Here is an 18411-nt window from a genome sequence, read left to right as displayed (position 1 = left end):
TCTCTCTCTCTCTCTCTCTCTCTCTCTCTCTCTCTCTCTCTCTCTCTGTGTGTGTGTGTGTGTGTGTGTGTGTGTGTGTGTGCGCACGCACGTGCACAAGTGTGAGTGGTGGAAGATCTACAAGGTTATGTAGGGTGTTTTCCTCTACTGCTTTCCACCTTCATTTTGAATTATTACCTTTTAGTGAACCTGTACCTCCCTGGTTCAACTAGACTGGCTGGCCAGTAAGTTCTTCATAGATCTGTCTGTCTCTACCACCCCCATTCCACTGCTGGTGAAACACATGCTCACCACCACACCAAGTTTTACATGTATACTAGAAATCTGGTCTTAGGTCTTTATATTTATGCATCAGGCTCGTTACCCACTGAGTCATCTTCTTAGCCCAACAACTCTGATTCTTTGTGATCCCATGTAGGGCAATATTTTCCCTATTTGGGTTTCTGAAGAAAGGTTTTACTTAGTATAGCACATCAAATGAAAAATTGTGCACATGTGAAAGAAATGGTTCTCATACCATCTGCTCAGAAAAATACACAAAACATCTAGAAATACTAATTATTGCTGATTATCATTCGAGAAGAAGCAGTAGGTTATAGATTAAGTTAGGAAACTGTAAGGCCAGACAGAAACGGCTCTCTATGTATTCGTTGCAAGGTTTCAGACTAATCATAATAGCCTTTTTGGCAAAAGACCATTTTGGGCCCAAAATGTGTAAACATGATAATAAATCTCTTATTTAGTAAATTTAGTTTGAAATCAGAGGCCAAACTATTACCGACGACTATTTAATTGGTTAGCAGGGCTCGAGCCCCAATCCAAATTCAGCTAGGGTCTCTGAAACTTCAGCCCAGATCCTCCCACTGCATCTAAGCTATGATGGTTTAGGAGCATATGCTGATATTACTAAGGAGTTCTCTGGTGCTACCAGAAAGTAAATACCCTTCACTGCAGGATCTGATTTGACTGCACACTTTTAATGAGGGAAGGGAAGCTTCATTTGGCATGAACAGTTCCTATCATCCCTCTCTTAGTCACTGGAATAAGGTTACCCCCTAAAGAAAGCCTGCAATCTTAAGTCTTGGACTCCTTTTAATTAAGGCTCTGAATGGCTAATGACCAGCCTTCTAGGGGTTAGGGTGAGATTGTGGGCACGGTATGTGGAAGTCTCTATGGAGTAAGATGCCACTGGCTACATAAACTATTAGATACCAGGCATCCAAGATCATTATTCATAATTGCTTAAAGTGATCTCAGACTGGCACTGAGATAAAAGTTGAATTGTAATATTATAAAAGATAAATTTATTTTTATAAAGTAGGCACAACGCCGTAAAAAAATTTTTTTAAATGTAAATGCTTCATGGTCTTCAAAGGATTCATCTACCCATAGGCAGGACATCACAGGGACTCTTATAAATTAACACTGGACTTATGACATGAGCTACCTGCCAGTGCATCAGAGTAGGGACATTGTCTATTACTAATACAATAATAATGCATGCTGTTGAGTTAGTAATACAAATTTGTATTAGTAATATAAATTCACCCTTTATGTGATTGTGTACCTTGGGCACACATCTACCAGGTGTCCTGATTTATCTGAGGACATACATTCTCATCTCCAACTAGGAGTTGTCTTCTGAGGCTGTACAATCCAAGAAACTTGAACTCTTACGAGACAGTGACAAACAAAGGTAATTTGCCTCTGGATAAAGCCGCAAATCTTTCATCTCGTTCCAAGCATGGCCTATTTCCTGGCATGTAGGGCACAGCTTATCACAGTTCCATGCAGCTATACAAAGTGCGGATTTGATCTTCTGGTAGGATGAAGGGCAGCTCAGACCCAGTTCCGCTGCTGATTACAAGAGTCTCCTTATCCTCACTCCTGGTCAAATGAGTGCTTTGAAGACCTTGGAAGTATTTGAAATAGGCTTTTAAAATCTTGTGTATATGTATATGTATTTTAGAGATAATAAATTCATCCTTTATATTCTAACAAAATAAAGCCTAGATCTGTTGTTCTTGGCATCTTTTATGGCGTTCTAGAAGAGAAAATGCTCAAGTCCTTTGATGTAGGGAGCATCTCTTCCCACAAAGAAAGTATACTCTCTTATATGTATGTGCATATATGAACATGTACCTGTGCATAAACATATACAGATACACAGTTATGCATATCTAGAAAACATGTATGTGTATATATTATAGTGCACACACACCTACATATATGCATACCTAGAAAACACATATGTGTATGTATTATAATGTGTGCATGTGCACACACACACATACACACACACACACACATTTACTGATGCCAACATCAACCTTAGTGTTCTGTGCTGAAGGTAGAGCAAGAGTGGCAAGAAAACCCGTGTAAAACTCCAACCTGCATAGAGCTTCCGTGTTCACTGGAAGAAGGATCTTACATTCAGGTAATGAATTAAATACAATCACATTCTGTGACTAGTGGTCAGACTGCATATGACATAGGATTACCTACTGACAACGTAGCCATCTGAGTTTGTGTAAGTACGTGCTTTGGCAGTCACTCAACAATGAAACTGCCTCATGACACACATTTTATAACTTATCTCATTGATAAGCAATGCATAACTGTGAACAATCTGCCAGCTACATTAAGTACTGGGAAAGAAAACAAAGCCAAGGAACGGATGGGCAATGCTGAAGTGATAGAAGTGTATGCGATGAAGACAGAGCGGACAGGGAAGGTCATGAGCAGCTGGGGCAGAGCACACATTCAGGGTTGTTGTTCCTCAGTTTCTCTCTCTCTCTCTCTCTCTCTCTCTCTCTCTCTGCATGTGTGTGTTGTGTTTTGTGTGTGTGTGCACATACATGCATAAGAGGAGATAGCTTGTATATCTAGGGGTGCATATGTATGTGAAGGGCAGAGGACGACGTAGGACTTGTTCCTCGTGCCCTGTACCATTTGTCTTGGTTGGTTTTTGTTTGTTTGTTTTGAAATAAGGTCTCTTACTGGCCTGGGACTCACCAAGTAGTCCAGGCTGGCTGGCCAGCCAATGTCCAGAGATCCCCCTGACTGCATTACACACACACACACACACACACACACACACACACACACACACACACATATATATATATATATATATATATATATATATATATATATATATATATATATATAGTGTTCTAGGGCTTGAATTCAGGTCCTCAAGCCTGGAAGGAAAAATGACACTTATCAACTAAGCTACTTATTAAAACCCTTCTGCCTGTATTTTAATTAGATTGTTTGTCTCTTTATTATTAACTTCAAGATATTCTAGGAGAATATTCGACTTTTTCCAGATATATAGCAAATGTTGCCTGTGTACGGAGGGGATATATATATATATATATATATATATATATATATATATATGCAAAAGAGTACATACCGAGTATGATAAATGACTGTGTGTGTGTGTGTGTGTGTGTGTGTGTGTGGTGTGTGCGTGTGTGTGTGTGTGTGTAGAGAGCATACTTCTTTGAGACTGTGTAAGAGAAAGGTGTTGAGTACAGATTTACTTTGTAAATTTGAGGGATACTTACATGTGTTACAGGTTAAAAGGGAATGGGGATACAGCAAACATTGATGGGTTTAGATGGGGTAACTGATATGGTGAGGGTGGAGAAACCAGCTGGGATGCTGAGCCCTACAGGGCTCTGACACTAAGGCCTGAACCCTTTTTCCTGATTTAAAGAGGATAGTGACAAAGTCTGGCTCCCTGTCCTCTCTGTCATCATGTTAATTCGAGAAAGCACTTGAATAAGTGCAATCAGCATCCTTATTGTTGAATTTCTCCTGTATCATTCAAACACCTCACCAGTTATCTCTAAAACATCCCCAAAGGTAAGCAGAGAGTCCATGCCTGTCCATTAAAAATGCAAGATCAAACATCTCCTAAAAGCCCCTAGATACATGCCCTGACTGGTAATCCCCAAAACTTTTTCACAGAGACCTTCTGGTTCTAATGGTGGGATCCTGGAACTTTTAATTCTATAAGGTCACTTCTTCAACTATATGTGTTTGTTCATACTCTACCCTAAGGTTATACCGTGAATATTCATTTTCTGAGACTCACAGTTAAAGGATCTTGACCAGTCGTTCCTGGAAGATCAGCCTTGAGTTGCCTCTTGAGAGATAGTCTATAATGGAGAAAACTGAGAAACATATCCTCTAATTTTCCCAATCTTGGACTCTGGGTATTTATTATTGCATTAAAAGACCTGGGAAGTTCTGGTGGGAGGAACAAATTTGATATGATTAAACCAGGTTTAAAAGAACAAATAACCAAAAATCCACCTCATTTGAGCCTAGAGTGTATTGCTTCACGGTATCACCTGTCAATCTTCCAAGAATGGGGGTTTGAGAAAATGCATTTTGAGAAAAGCTGGCCAGAATGGACAATTTCTCCTCCTCTGAGTATTTTTCCTTTCATCAGTTCCAGCTTGCAAATCTCAGAAGAGAACCTGATTCATCTTTGTGGATTTTCATCTTGACCCCTGCTGTTCTTTTTCTCTTTGCCTTTCTCTAGGAAGTATCTAGAGCGGTGTGTCCATGACTGGCATTCTAAAGAATCAGCCTCCTAAGAAAGCTGAGGTATAATGAAATATCACACACACACACACACACACGTGTACAAACATATATATGCGCATGTAAACATATACATATGTATGCATATACATGTGTTACTGCTGCTGTTGTCCTTTTTATTATAATTGGCTCAATTTCTTTCTACTGCTCCCATTTCCAGTGCCCCTATGGCAGTTTCAGGGACACTTTCCCATGGTGTGGGGTTTTCAAACAGAGACAGCTCCTATGGGTGTTTAAATGTGCCCTAGAGGTGTGGAAAGGGCTGCAAATTGGGCCCCATGTGAACACACAGGCTGACAGCAAGGTGGTTTGGTGGCAGGCTGCCAGCCTGCTTGCATGTACTCACAGAGAAATGGACAGTTGGCTTGTAATGAGGTGGTCTGATAACCCTGTACCATCTTACCTGCTGCTCTGATCCTGAGCCTCTGCGCAATTACCAGGAGGTGACTCTGTGCGCATTAGTGCCGTGTGTTAAACAAGCATGATAGCCTCAGACAGCAGATGCCAAAATAGCAGCAGAATGTTAATAAGCACAAATGTTTTCGTGTTTGACAAGGCATAACAAAACCTTCTTTAAGCAGTGTCTTTCCTTTTGAAAGATGCCAGAGAGTCTGGAACATACGATTTTCGTCAGATGAACATGCAGACAATGAGCAACACACGAGGAAAAATTCTGAAAAAAAATATGAATGAGAATTTCCCATTTTAAGGGAACAGACTGATTTTCTTGTCCTTGGTGTAGAAGCAGAATCGCACTGTTATAAGTTTAGAAATCAGAATTTAGTAGCAGGAGGAAGATAACAGGAAAAGACACTGCAGTCTGGGGATATTTCAGAGAAAAGGGAGTGACTGGACCTAAAAATAGCAAATAGCATAGCAGATATCTGGTTAGAAGCTGTCACAACAGACAAATCCTCTAAGGATCAGGAAAAGGAAAATGAGAAAGAAGGTAAAGTCATTAAGACAAGACACAATATATAGAAAAGACATGTACACTTATGGTAAATATAGAACCAACGATAGAGTCAAACCAAAATAGTCAGAGAGAATGCTCCATGATTCAGAAACTCAGTATCTATGTCAACAGATTCCTGTTCCATCAGCAGAGGAGTCACTGGCAACTGATAACAAGCCCTCAGATTCCTTATCCACTAGCCTTTCTTGTCGCCACTTGGAGTCAACTAACATAGGCATGCACAACATAACCTTTCAAGACTCAAATTCCTCCATCACACTGAGCACCCAGAAAGAAATAAAAGTGTAGAATGAGGTCCAGTTGCCAGAACCCAGCCAGGTACATATTGAGACAAGTGTGAGAGAAAGGTTACTATAACAGACAAAAGATTTTAATGGTCCATCCAACCCGCCAAAGAAGATACTAAATTAAATAAAAGGAAGGCATTTGATTTGAGTTGTAAGAGACCTTCACGAAGATTGTTGTGTGCTCCTTTCGTGCTGTGGTATCTCTGACGTCCAGATAGGAGAAGGGCTGCCACTGCAGCATCTGCAGGAAAGGCAGATGGGTTCTATTCTCAGGAAACAGGGGCAAAAATACAAGTAAGAAAATTGCCTCCTGTTTGGGCAGCAATTGATAATTAAGGAAGAATTTTTCTTTTTTTAATAATAGAAATCACAAAACTATGCTTAAAACTCTATGGATAGAAACCCAAGAGACCAAAGGTCTATTTCATAATAGCAATAGAAAGAGATGGGAAAATTCCAGAGAAAACCTGCAGGGGCAAAGCTGAGTGACAGGAAATCAGAACTTAATAAGAGCCCAGACATGGCTTCCCCACAAACCAAGCACTCTGAACATCAGGAGAAAACCTGCAAACATTCAACAAGTCAGGAATGGGCAGAAAAATTAGTCAACATTAAGGAAGGTGAATTCCCAGTGAGCAATGCAAACAGAGGCAGGAACATACACGCCCTTTTAGACAGATGAGCTATAACTGAGGGGCTTGGGCTACCCACTCACAGTGGTTTTAGCAGGTTATACTCTGCCATCTATAGCTTCTGCTTTAGCCTTAAAATCCTCTCTCTGTTATTCCCCTCATGTGCTAGCACCAATCCGTCTCTTCTCCCTGAAACTCTGATGCAGGGGAAGGACAGAGCAGGATGGACTGGGGCTTGGTGCTCAGATAACCCAAGCTCTGGCTTTTAACCATGCTGTTTATTTACAAAGATGGTTTCCATCTTTTTAAATACCATGATGTGAGCATAGAGAGATGAGCCATGAAAGGCCTCATATTCACAGCTTCTTCTCAAAACCTAGATTCTATCAAAAAGAAAAGGGATGCCATTTGGTAGTTCTTCCACAGACAAGTATCCCAAATGTTTTATTTAGTTATTTGCCAACTATTGAAAAAAAAAGTTCAACAATTTCTGCTTCTGACTACAAGAGAGTATCAGGATTTAGATACATTCTCTCTTCAGGAAAAATTAGAAGTTAACATGAGATATTAGCAACTGCTTTCAAACATTGAGCTACACTCAGCATAGGACTATGGTCATTAATAAAGAAAATAGAGGTAAACCTTGATTTTCCTCTAAGGCTGCTTTCTTCCTAAAAAGACAAGGAGAAGGAACCTAGGCAATATGTCTCATCCCAGAACCTCTTGGGGATAAGGAAGCAGAGATCAAAGTCTGGGGAAAGCTTAGGCAAGTAGAATTTGGGAGCAGAATATCAGAAAACATGGAGCAACATTTTCCTAAAAGTAGCACAGGGGTGAAGTCAGTGTTCAGCGTTTACCTGTCTGCACAGGAACAGGATGAAAGTCCCTGAAATAGAGCAAAGGGAAAACTCTCAGAGCAAAAGAAATTCTGGAGAGTGACAAGCTAACACTTCTAGGGTTCACACAGAGGGGCAGAGACTTACGTTGCCACCACCAGAATGGAGTGGCCATATGAACACACAGAGTGTTTCATAGAAGCCTAGGGACAAACACAGCTTGCTTTTAGGAAAGGGTAGCTGTATATTCACTATTAAAAACCCTTAAACTCAAGTCTCAAAGGATCAAAGTAACACACAGGCAGCTTAGCTGCTTGACTGGCTGCCAACAGCACTCATTAAAGGAGTTGTGGAAAAACCAAAGCAGTCATCCAAAACAAACAAAGAACATTCAACAATGCAAAACTCAGTTCCCACCATGCACTGCACTGGGAAAAAATGGCGCAGCATGCAAATAACCAGTGAGTGCAAACAGATCTTATGTGTAATGACGATAGGCTGCAAACAAAGAAGTTGGACATGCTTGGGAATTTGAGAAAATAATGTTAGTGTAACTTGAGGGAGATGGAAGACACAAAAAGAAACAGAAAAATGTGGAAATAAAAAAATATAATGTTTAAAATGAAAATCTTGCTAGATAGGATTTTTAGCAATCTGATATTAAGGGCAAAAAGGAAACAGAGCATTACTTGAAACTTGATAAAAGAAATTCCCTTTAAATTACATAGACAATTAAAAGACAGTTCATGCAGGTAGAATAAAGAAAGAACAGTGAGAAACAAGGCTCTTGTATTGGAGACATGGCTCAGCAGTTAAGAACATTGGCTCTTCCAGAGGACCTGGGTTTAATTCCCAGCACCCATATGATAGCAAACATCTGTCTCTAACTCCAGTTCCAGATAATCTATCTCCCTTTTCTGGCCTCCATTTGCATGGCATGTGTACAGTGCAGAGACATACATATAGGCAGAACAGCCATATACATAACATAAAAATAATTCCAAAAAAGAAAGAAAACAAAAAGTCTCATACATGCATAATTGGATCCAAGTAGAATAGTTTTCATGAGATTACAAACCTTCTTAAGGCATATGGATGAATCATTATAATTGAATTTCTGGAAGATAGAGACAAGAAAGATATCCTCGATGTACTAATACTAAGTGGTTACAAGGTTAAATTGCAAACTACTATTATGTTTAAATTTTAATAGAAAATATTTTAGATTTATTTATTCTATTTTATATGTATGAGTGTTTTGTCTTTTTTGTATGCCTGGGCACCACATACAAGCCTGGTGCCCTTGGAGGTCAGAGGAAGGCATTAGATTCCCTGGAACAGGAGTTACAGATGATGGTGAGCAGTCACTCTTTTATTTGTGGTAGTAAAATGTTTGAAATAACTCATGGCTCTAAGCAGGGGAATATATTCAGTAAAAATATGAGAAGGACATATAATAAGACCTACTTCACAGGAAAAAATAATTTCAACCTACAATCTTTAATTGTAGATGAATGCACAAGAGACTATATTATTTGGTTAACGTAAATGAAATTCTGAAGAGAATGAGTATAAATACTGTACAGCAGTAGATCAACAATATCTCAAGCCTCCTGGGGGTTGAGTATGGACACTGAGTGGAAAGAGATGTAATTAGATATGAGAAGTTGGTAAAAGATACTTTATTGACTTTGTTAGTGTCATAATACAAGTTATCAAAACTCACAAAGTGATACCCAGAATCACATGCATTTTATCCTCTGTGAATGACACCAAAACTAGATAGATCTTAAAAGTAAGTTGAAGGGCTGGAGAAAGGGCTTACTAGTTAAGAATTCTTAATGTTCTTGCAGAAGCCCTAAATCTGATTTCCAGTGCCCAAATGCCATGACTCTTAAGCTACAAGTCAAACTTCAGCGTGATCAAATGCTCTCCTGATCTCCGTGAGAACCTGCATGCATGTGGACACAGCCTCCCCCAGTCACATCATTTAGACTATGAATAATAGAAGAAATCTTAAAATGCTATTCTATGTTGGGGAACCATGAGTGATGTCACGAGCCTTTATTGTTTGGGGGTCTCCAGAATACATTGACCGACTGTGGGAGGGGAGATATCTCACAGTTGACATTGTGCTTTTCGCTAGGCAAGTAGGCAACTCGTGTGTAGAGTGACTTCAATTCATAACACCCCTCTCCTCCATCTGTCCCCCTTCTGTGTTTACAAAGATTACGAAGTAGCTGGTTTCCATAAAGTTTTTTCAAAAGTTGTCACTCCCTCACTTCCCATCCCCCACCTTCATCTCCCATTCCTCTCCCCTCTTAAACTCCCTCTCTATTTTTCCCATTTCACTTTCATATCATCACTCTCTTGTGAGTCCCTCTCTTGAGATACTCCTTCCCCCCCCCCCAACAATTGTCCCTTTCTAGTGTCTTGGGATTCTACAGGTACTTCAAGTTAACACACAAAGTTTGATGCAAGGATCCTGTGGTCATTTGAACAAGTTTGGTACCCATAGACTCCGTTATTTGAATGCTTGGCCAAAGGGAGTGGCATTATTAGGAGGTGTGGCCTTATTGGAGTAGGTGTGGTCTAGTTGAGGGACTGTGTCACTGTAGAGGCAGGCTTTGAGTTCTTATATATGCTCAAGCTATGCCCAGATTGACACACAGTCTCCCTCTGCGTATCAAGATACAGAAATCTCAGATTCTTCTCCAGCCCCATACCTGCCTGCATGCTGGCATGTTTACCACCATGATGATAATGAACTAAACCTCTGAACTTTAAATCAGCTCCAATTACATATTTTCCTTTATAGGGGTTGTCAAGATTATGCTGTCTTTTCACAGCAATGAAAACCTAAGACAGATCCAGATACACATAAGAATATTCCAACTTGGAGGATGTTAAAGGCTATTGAGGAATTATTGACAGTTTATGGTTTCTGGGGGACAAAGAGTGTGACCCCTGGGAGGTCAGTCAAGCTCCAGTGCGTGGCCTCATATGCATGAGTATGTAGGATCACAAACTGAATTCAGTAGGTTATAAAAGAAATCATATAAATAAAAATAGAACACAACATTGAGAGGATATAAGGAGATAGGGAGTGGATTTGGGAGGAATTAGGAGGAAAACCTATGTGGATATGGTCCATTGTGTGCACTCAAAAAAAATCTCAAAAAATGAATTAAACATATATAAAAAATAAATCTTAATTTTAATAAGCTAACATTCTATTTTTTACTCATTTTACTTCAGTCTGTAAGATTCCCTGTTGCCACTGATAAAGCTAATTTAAATCAGTAGTAAGGGGAACATTAAGATTCGACATCTGAGACAAATAGAGGCCACATTTAAGAAAATCTTATCTTTCTACTGGAGTCATGCACAACTCTGATGCTTATATCACATGGACAGCATGTCTTTGTGATGCTTGCCTCCATGTTTTTTGTTGACTCCCTTCTTTTAGAAGTTCACTGACAAGTAGGCTTTCCGTATCCCTCCTGTACCTCTTCACCTTTGAGTGTTGTTGACTCTGCTGTCTGTCCTAGTGTCTTTAGTGATAATGAGCACCAAACTGTAATGTTGCTTTGATTTCAATCCATCCCTCCCACTGTTGTGGTGGCAATCATCTCTGTTCCTTCTCATCATGTCTATATCTTCTTCTAAATATGGCTTTCTACGGAGTTCCAGCGTTAAATACTTTCCAACAACTGTACGGCATCCTGTACGATTTGGCTTTTGTTTTTTTTTGTATTATTATTATTATTATTTTAAAGTCTAGTCATTATCCCTCTCCTGGTCTTCCCTCCCACTGTTTCTCATCCCATTCTTCCTCCTCTGTCTCCAAAAGGATGTCTCCACCCACCACCCCCACCCCAACAGACCTCTCCACTCCCTGGGGCCTCAAATCTCTCAAAGGCTAGACACGTCTTCTCTCACTGAGGCCAAACCAGGCAGTCATCTACTGCATATGTGTCGGGGGGCCTCATATCAGCTAGTGTATGCTGCCTGGTTGGTGACTCAGTGTCTGAGAGATCTCACGGGACTAACCTGGACCACTGAGCTCTCTCAGCCTGTAGAGTTTGAATCCATTTACTTTGCTCCAAATTACTTTTAACTTGTCTCCCTAGATGTTCTTCCATGACACCTCCGGTGCTCCTCCCCAGAAAGTTCAATGTGGCACCTCTTCTATGCTTAAGGCTTCCATCTTCCCCTGAGCTACAGAATTCCTTACTGTTTACGTATGCTGTGGGGAAAGCATCTAAACAGCCTCATGTGTCTTGGTTTCTCCTCTCCTAACCAATCATCACTGGCATCATAGCCCGAAAAGCAGATAAGTTGATGTTTCTTTCTCTCTATTTAACAAGACAATGAATCTGGGTCCAATACATGTAATCCCAATTTCTAGCTTAGGTTCAACAGGATCCTTATCCATTTGTTTAAACGTTTTGTGGTTATTTCTGACAGTCCTACCCAAATCCTCCCAGGGAAACTTATGCTTTCCTTGAATATATTTCCCATTGCATTTCTAACTTTTGCTGGTGATTTTATCATCCTAAGTGAGCTGCTGAGACAATCACTAAACTCCAACTTCTTAAACTGTGATCAGATGGAGATCTCACACACACACACACACACACACACACACACACACACACACACACACACGCATGAATTAGCAATAGTAAAGGGTTTCTGAACGCACAAAACTAAAAGTTGATTTAAAATCAACATGCATACAAATTCAAAATGCATCACACACTGAGTGTTTCTGGCAGCCATTTCCTGTGTTGTATCACGTGACTTCACTGAGATCCTGGCTCTACACACACAACATGCACTCTGCCAAGGAATGATTCCTGAGACTCCAGCCCAGGCTGAAGCTTATTGTGTTTTTATCTTACATACAATTTTGTTTGGCCTTTCTAAAAACATAGTTATGAAAAATAGACTTTTAGCCATTCATGCTATCAGTCCTCAACACCTACTGAAGTCTTTGGTCTGCATTGTGTTAAAATGTTGACTTTTTAAAAAATGACCAATTGAACTGTGGTTTTGGATTAGGATTTTCTGAAATGGCCCTAAATATACTTCTGCCATTTTATGTTACTTATTTATGTAAAATGCCCTTTTCAGCATTAACGATGGTAAAATCAAATATCTGTTAACTCTGAAAAACATTGAAGGTATTCTAAGTCCTGCAGTCTCAAACATTTATCCAAGATTTAATTCCTCCTGTGAAAATAAACAAGCATCTCATTGGTATGTAAATTTGCTATGTATTGCCTTCAGTAAATGGTAAAATTTTGTGTCTACCAAAGAAGTACTTCGAAATACATTTCTTCATAATTTAATTATCTGTAAATACTTGTGAGATATATAATATATACTATATATAATCTGTATATAAATTTATATATGTATAAATTTATGCATGCACACACATACACATATATATACATATATATACATATATGTATATATATATGTACCTATATACCTAGTTTTACATTAAATTATCTTAGAAAAAAACAGGTTGCAGTTGAAAAGCTTCATCAACCCTGGCTTAAACCATAGAGTTTAGTTTTCAGGTTTCTGGAGCTGAAATAGAAGGATCAGAGGGCTGGGCTTTGTTCTTTGTTTGTTTGTTTTCTAGGATTTTCTTTTCTGCTTGGAGGTAGTTGCCTTCTGCTTGTGTCTTTCAAAGACCTTCTTGTACAGGTCTTTATCCTGACATTTTTTTTTTAATTAGGATGCAAGTTCTGTTGGATTAGGGCTCACACTAAGGACTTCATCTTATTTAATTGCCCCTTTCAAAATTCCATTTCCAAATGCAGATTCATGCTTTGATACCAGAAGGTAATGTGTCTATGTGCTGCTATTCTTACATTACGGCCACCAGCAAGCTCTTCTCTATGTGTTTTTCTGTTTTAATTCCTAACTAGCATTCAGTACTGGCTAGGAACTTGCATAAGAAAACCTTGTGATTGAATGTGGACTAGAGACATTGCCCTCTAGAGTGAGATTCAAGAGTCTAGGAAGTCTGGCTCATCCCCAACCCCCATTTGCTCCTTTGCCTCCTTAGTTGGTCTACCCCAACAATTTCATATCAAGTACCCCTTGCTAGGTAAAGGATGTCTTAGGCTTTTGAGATGGACTTTTATTGTGAAAAGGCATGAAAAATAGTAGGGATTGGGATATAAAAGAAAAAAATAAGGGATATAAATAAATATTGAGATTTTACCACAAGACAGGACTTTAAAATTCACTTCATCTATTTAATCCTCCAGATAGAGTTGTAGTAGGAAAGTCCTTCATGGGTATATATATTAGATACTTGGTCCCAGATGATGGCACTATTTTGGGAAGTCCTAGAAGCCTTAGGAGGTGCTGCCTATGTTTACTGATGGTGTATACACAGAGGCTGAATCTTGTTCCTAACCCCTCTCTGTCTTACCAGTTCTTTTCAACTATAAGGTGAATAACCTCTACCACATGTTCCTGCGACTATCCTACTGAACTCAGAAGTACAGGAGCTCAACATGAAGACTGAAATCTCTAAAGCTATGAGCTCAAACATAGCCTTTCTCACTGCCTTTGTTTCTGTCAGACATCTTCTCACAGCAACTATAAAACTAATATTCAGTGCTGTGAGGTAGGCTGTATCTTCCCTTTTATAAAAGAGAAGTCTGAGGCTTAGAGATACTAAGTTGGCAGTATTTATTGGTAATAACAAGACTAGGAAGTCAATACAGTCCAGTTAGTGTTTGAATACCAATCCTCTGACCTCTTTCTAGCCCATTCTAATCACCACCAGATTCTGTATCACTCATAGCAACAGTAGTACACAGGACTTACTAGGTGGCAAACATGATTTTAAAGGTCTTATAGACTATTTCAGCTTATCATAATGAAAATTTAGTAAGGGACTAGGGAGATGTCTCGATGGTTAAGAGTGCTTGCTCTTCTTACAGAAGACCTTGGTGAGCAGTTTACAACTATCTGTAACTCCAGTTCCAGGAGATCCAGTACCATCTCATGAGTTCTGGGGCTACCAGACACACACACACAGTCCATCTATATATATGCTGGTAAAATTCTCATATACACAAAAACAAAACCAAACAACAACAAAACAACACAAACCCTCGGTGAGCTGAGTCTCAGTGTTTTACAGGAGAGGGAATTGGGCACAGAGGCACTAAATAATCTCCTGCAAATAACATTAGAGTACTGAGGGGTAAACAATTCAGAATTGACACAGCCTCACTAAAGCAGCATCCTGGACCATCTCTCTCCACAAGTTGCCAACTTCATAGATGCCCAGGCTCCGCTAGCTTACTGCTGCCAAGCGGAAGTCCTTCCAGTCAGATGGGAGACTAGCATCCGCTCCAGGGGAAAGTGAATCAGGGACGTATCCATCAGTCACACCCTCCTAGGCTTCTTTCTTGCTTCAACTGTGGTTGGTTCAAGTACAGACTGACATGAAGGCTTTTGCTCTAGCTTTTCACGTACTTCCCCATCGACATGCCAGAGCGCATCTCGTCTCACCCCAAGCTGGGATGACAATTGGGTTCTGTGTTTCCCAGGAAAGATAAGTTTCACACATCAAGTTGATCTCCACGGGTCGTTCTTGGGCTTGTTATTATTTTTACTTTTGTTTAAAGATGGAAATTTAAGGTGGAAAATTGCCCAAAGTGCTATTATCAATTATTTATACTGCTTCTGTGTAAACCTTTCCCTAGCTTTTGCTAAAAGACAAGAAGACATTTTACCAAGTACTGGACCTGTGGTAAATTCCTCCCGCATCACCCATGAGGAAGCAAATTGAATTTTCACTAAAAAGCAATATAAGAAATGTTTCTGAAAAAATCGTATTCCTTCTTTGGGCTTATATGAGTGAATGGTGTGGATTTATTTTTTAATGTACTTTGCCTCTGAGGAGATAACGTGATTTATGAAATTAGTCAATTTGTAACTAATTCCAGCTCAAATTTTGCTCTGCTTTTATATTGTCTAAAACAGTGCCCGGTTCAACAAAGGAAAGAAACTGCACATTTCTGTGGCTGCTTCATAACTCAAGACACAAGCTCTGCATGGGCCTTCAAGATGAGTGTGAATTTAAGTTTTATATAGGCTGTTGTGGTGGTTTGCATATGTTTGACCCAGGGAGAGGCGCCATTGGGAGGTGTGGCCTTGTTGGAGGAAGTGCGTCACTGTGGGCGTGGGCTTTAAGAAGCTCATCCTAGCTCCTTGGAAGCCAGTCTTTTCATAGCCGCCTTCAGATGAAGATGTACATGGTACAGCTCCTCTTGTACCATGCCTGTCCAGATGCTGCCATGTACCTGCCTTGATGATAATGGACTGACCTTCTGAACCTGTAAGCCAGCCCCAATTAAATGTTTGTCCTTGCAAGAGTTGCCTTGCTCATGATGTCTGTTCACAGCAGTAAAACCCTAACTAAGACAGAAGTAAAAATGGTAGATAGGGGCACTAAGTAATATTCTATCACAGGACTCAGAGGTAGTAGATACAGTAACAAAAACAAACAAAATATCTGTCACTAAGATGGTGGCATATATGGAGTACTAGTGTGCTAAACAGAATTTAGCCTGTGTACAAGACCCAAAGAGGAAGTAGGAATTGTTAGAAAAACAAAGCGCCTCACTCAGGCAGTGGCTATCATCCAATGTTCTAAATGCTGTTAGGAGGCAGGAGGATCTCAAGAGAGCTTCTCTGAGGGGGAAAAAAAGGCATCGTGGAAACAAATGTTGTTTTCCTCATGTACACGGAAACTGCAGAGTGCTCAAACTGAGCTTGAACAGGGACATTTCTGCTGACTGCGCCCTGGTTCGTGGACTGTGACTTTAGAACAAACGGTGACTGCTAACTGGCATACTCAGAGTTGAAAGTCCTCTCCAAGGTCATGTTCTTGGCACTATGTTGCACTCTCCAGTTCAGACAAGATGCGTTCAGTGTTGACTTCATTTGCTTTTCTGTTTAAGTTCTGGGTGATTTAAGGAGAAGTAAACTACTGCTACTCACTAGTCGGGTCTGAAAGTCAAATGGACTGAGGACTGGCAAGTTGCAGTGTTAAGTGGACATACCTGCTGGGGTATAGTGCAGCTCCAACAACCTGTCTCTTCCATCCCCACGTCTACAGGATCCGTAAAGAAGCCTGACCCTTGCAGGCAAGTCTACTAAGATGAAGAAAGGTGACCTGTGAGGATAGTGACCCTCCTTGTTCCTCTACACTGGGATGATGAGTGACGATAGGGTTGACTGTCATTACACTTCTTACCTGGATACCTCATCCACTGCATATGACACCTGCCATATAATTGGCAAACTAGATTTGCTCATGTTGAACTGGCTCACCAACTGGATTGCTTAAATTGTACTCCGGAGTTAATTTTTGTCAGGTAGATCACATCAGTGGAATTCAGGGGGATTAATGCATAAAAAGCTTGAATTTCAGGAGCCATGCTGATTATCTCCAGTTATGGAAGACTTTGAAAGGATTTTCCTTTAAAACTTTTTTTTCCCCACCACATCACTATCAGTAAATGTTTATCTTTAATTTTAACCTGAAACTAAGTTTGAGAAATTCTAGTCCACACGGATTTTGTTTTCACAAAACTCATCAAAAAGGCTTACAGGAGATTGCCTCTGATGGAAGGAATGGCAGGGAAATTGCTACTTCAACTCCAGGAACGTCTGGAGTGCTGGGTTTGTTATGACCCCATTTACTGACAGATCTCCAGCTGGTTAAAATCCAATTTAAATAGATGCAGAAATATGAACATTTTTAGAGAGAGAGACAGAGACAGAGACAGACAGAGAGAGAGACAGAGAAAGACAGAGAGATAGAGACAGACAGAGTGCTAGAGATAGACAGAGACAGAGAGAGACAGACAGGCAGACAGAGAGAAGAGGGAAGAGAAAAAAGGGGAGAGGAAGAAAGGAACCTACATGCTACAGAAGATACATAGACCTCTGACCACTTTTTTACGGTACCACTATTAAAACAGTGGTCATATAGCTGGAGTTGCCAAGAAACAGCCAAACAGTCTCTTAATTTGGTAATTCTCTCAATTAGGACTCACTCTGGACAACACTAGTAACAACCTCACTATTTCCTTTCCCATTTCCTATATTATCCTCTACACCTGTACTTGTGCCAAAGACAAAGAATTCACATCTCATCCTTCCATCTCTTACCTTTGCTTCGGCCTGAAGAAAATTCATCCTGCAGCTAAGAATAAACATGAGGACTGGAGAGAGGGGTCTGAAGCTAAGCGCACTTACTGCTCTTCAGAAGGACCTGAGTTTGGTTCCTAGAACCCATGTTGTGGCTTCTAACTCTCTGAAGTCCCAGTTCCAATGGCTACGTTTGGCCTTTGTGGGTACCAGGCACACATGTGGTGCACATACATACATGCAGGTGAGACACTCACAGACACAAAATAAAAATGAATAAATCCTTTTAAAAAACAAAAGAAGGAGAAAGAGGAGGAGTAGTAGAGGAAAAGGAAAAGAAATGAAGAAGGGAGAGAAGGAAGAAGAAAAAGAAGAAGAAGAGAAGGAGGAGGAAGAAGGGGCAGCATAAGGAGGAGGAAGGAAGAGGGAAAGAAGGAATGAAGAAAAGAAGAAAGAAAGGAAGGAAAGAAGGGAGGAAGGAAGGAAAGAAGGAAGGAAGGAATAATAATAATACAAGCCAAGTTTCCAGTCTCCCTTGCAGTTCCCTAGACTGACTTCTTCCTCGGTGATCCACTACTTATTCCACAAGTCCTGTATGCTTAGCCTGGATGTGAGGCTGGGCTCCACTAGACTTGGACTTGCCTCAGTTTCCTAGACTGTGCTCACACATAACGCCTTCACCTGTGTATCATTATCTCAGCCTAGAATGGGAAGCCCAGGCTGTAGCCCCAGAGACCCCCTTTCAACTTGAGACTTTCATTTTATCAGGTCTACAACCTGTACTTGAATCTGCCTGTGAGCATGTTTATGTGTCAGGTTAAGATTTGAATGGGCAGACCCACGGAAAATAGGCT

This window comes from Grammomys surdaster, unplaced genomic scaffold, assembly GCF_004785775.1.
Source record: "Grammomys surdaster isolate TR1022 unplaced genomic scaffold, NIH_TR_1.0 958, whole genome shotgun sequence".
NCBI lineage: Eukaryota > Metazoa > Chordata > Mammalia > Rodentia > Muridae > Grammomys > Grammomys surdaster.
This window is presented reverse-complemented; position numbering follows the sequence as displayed.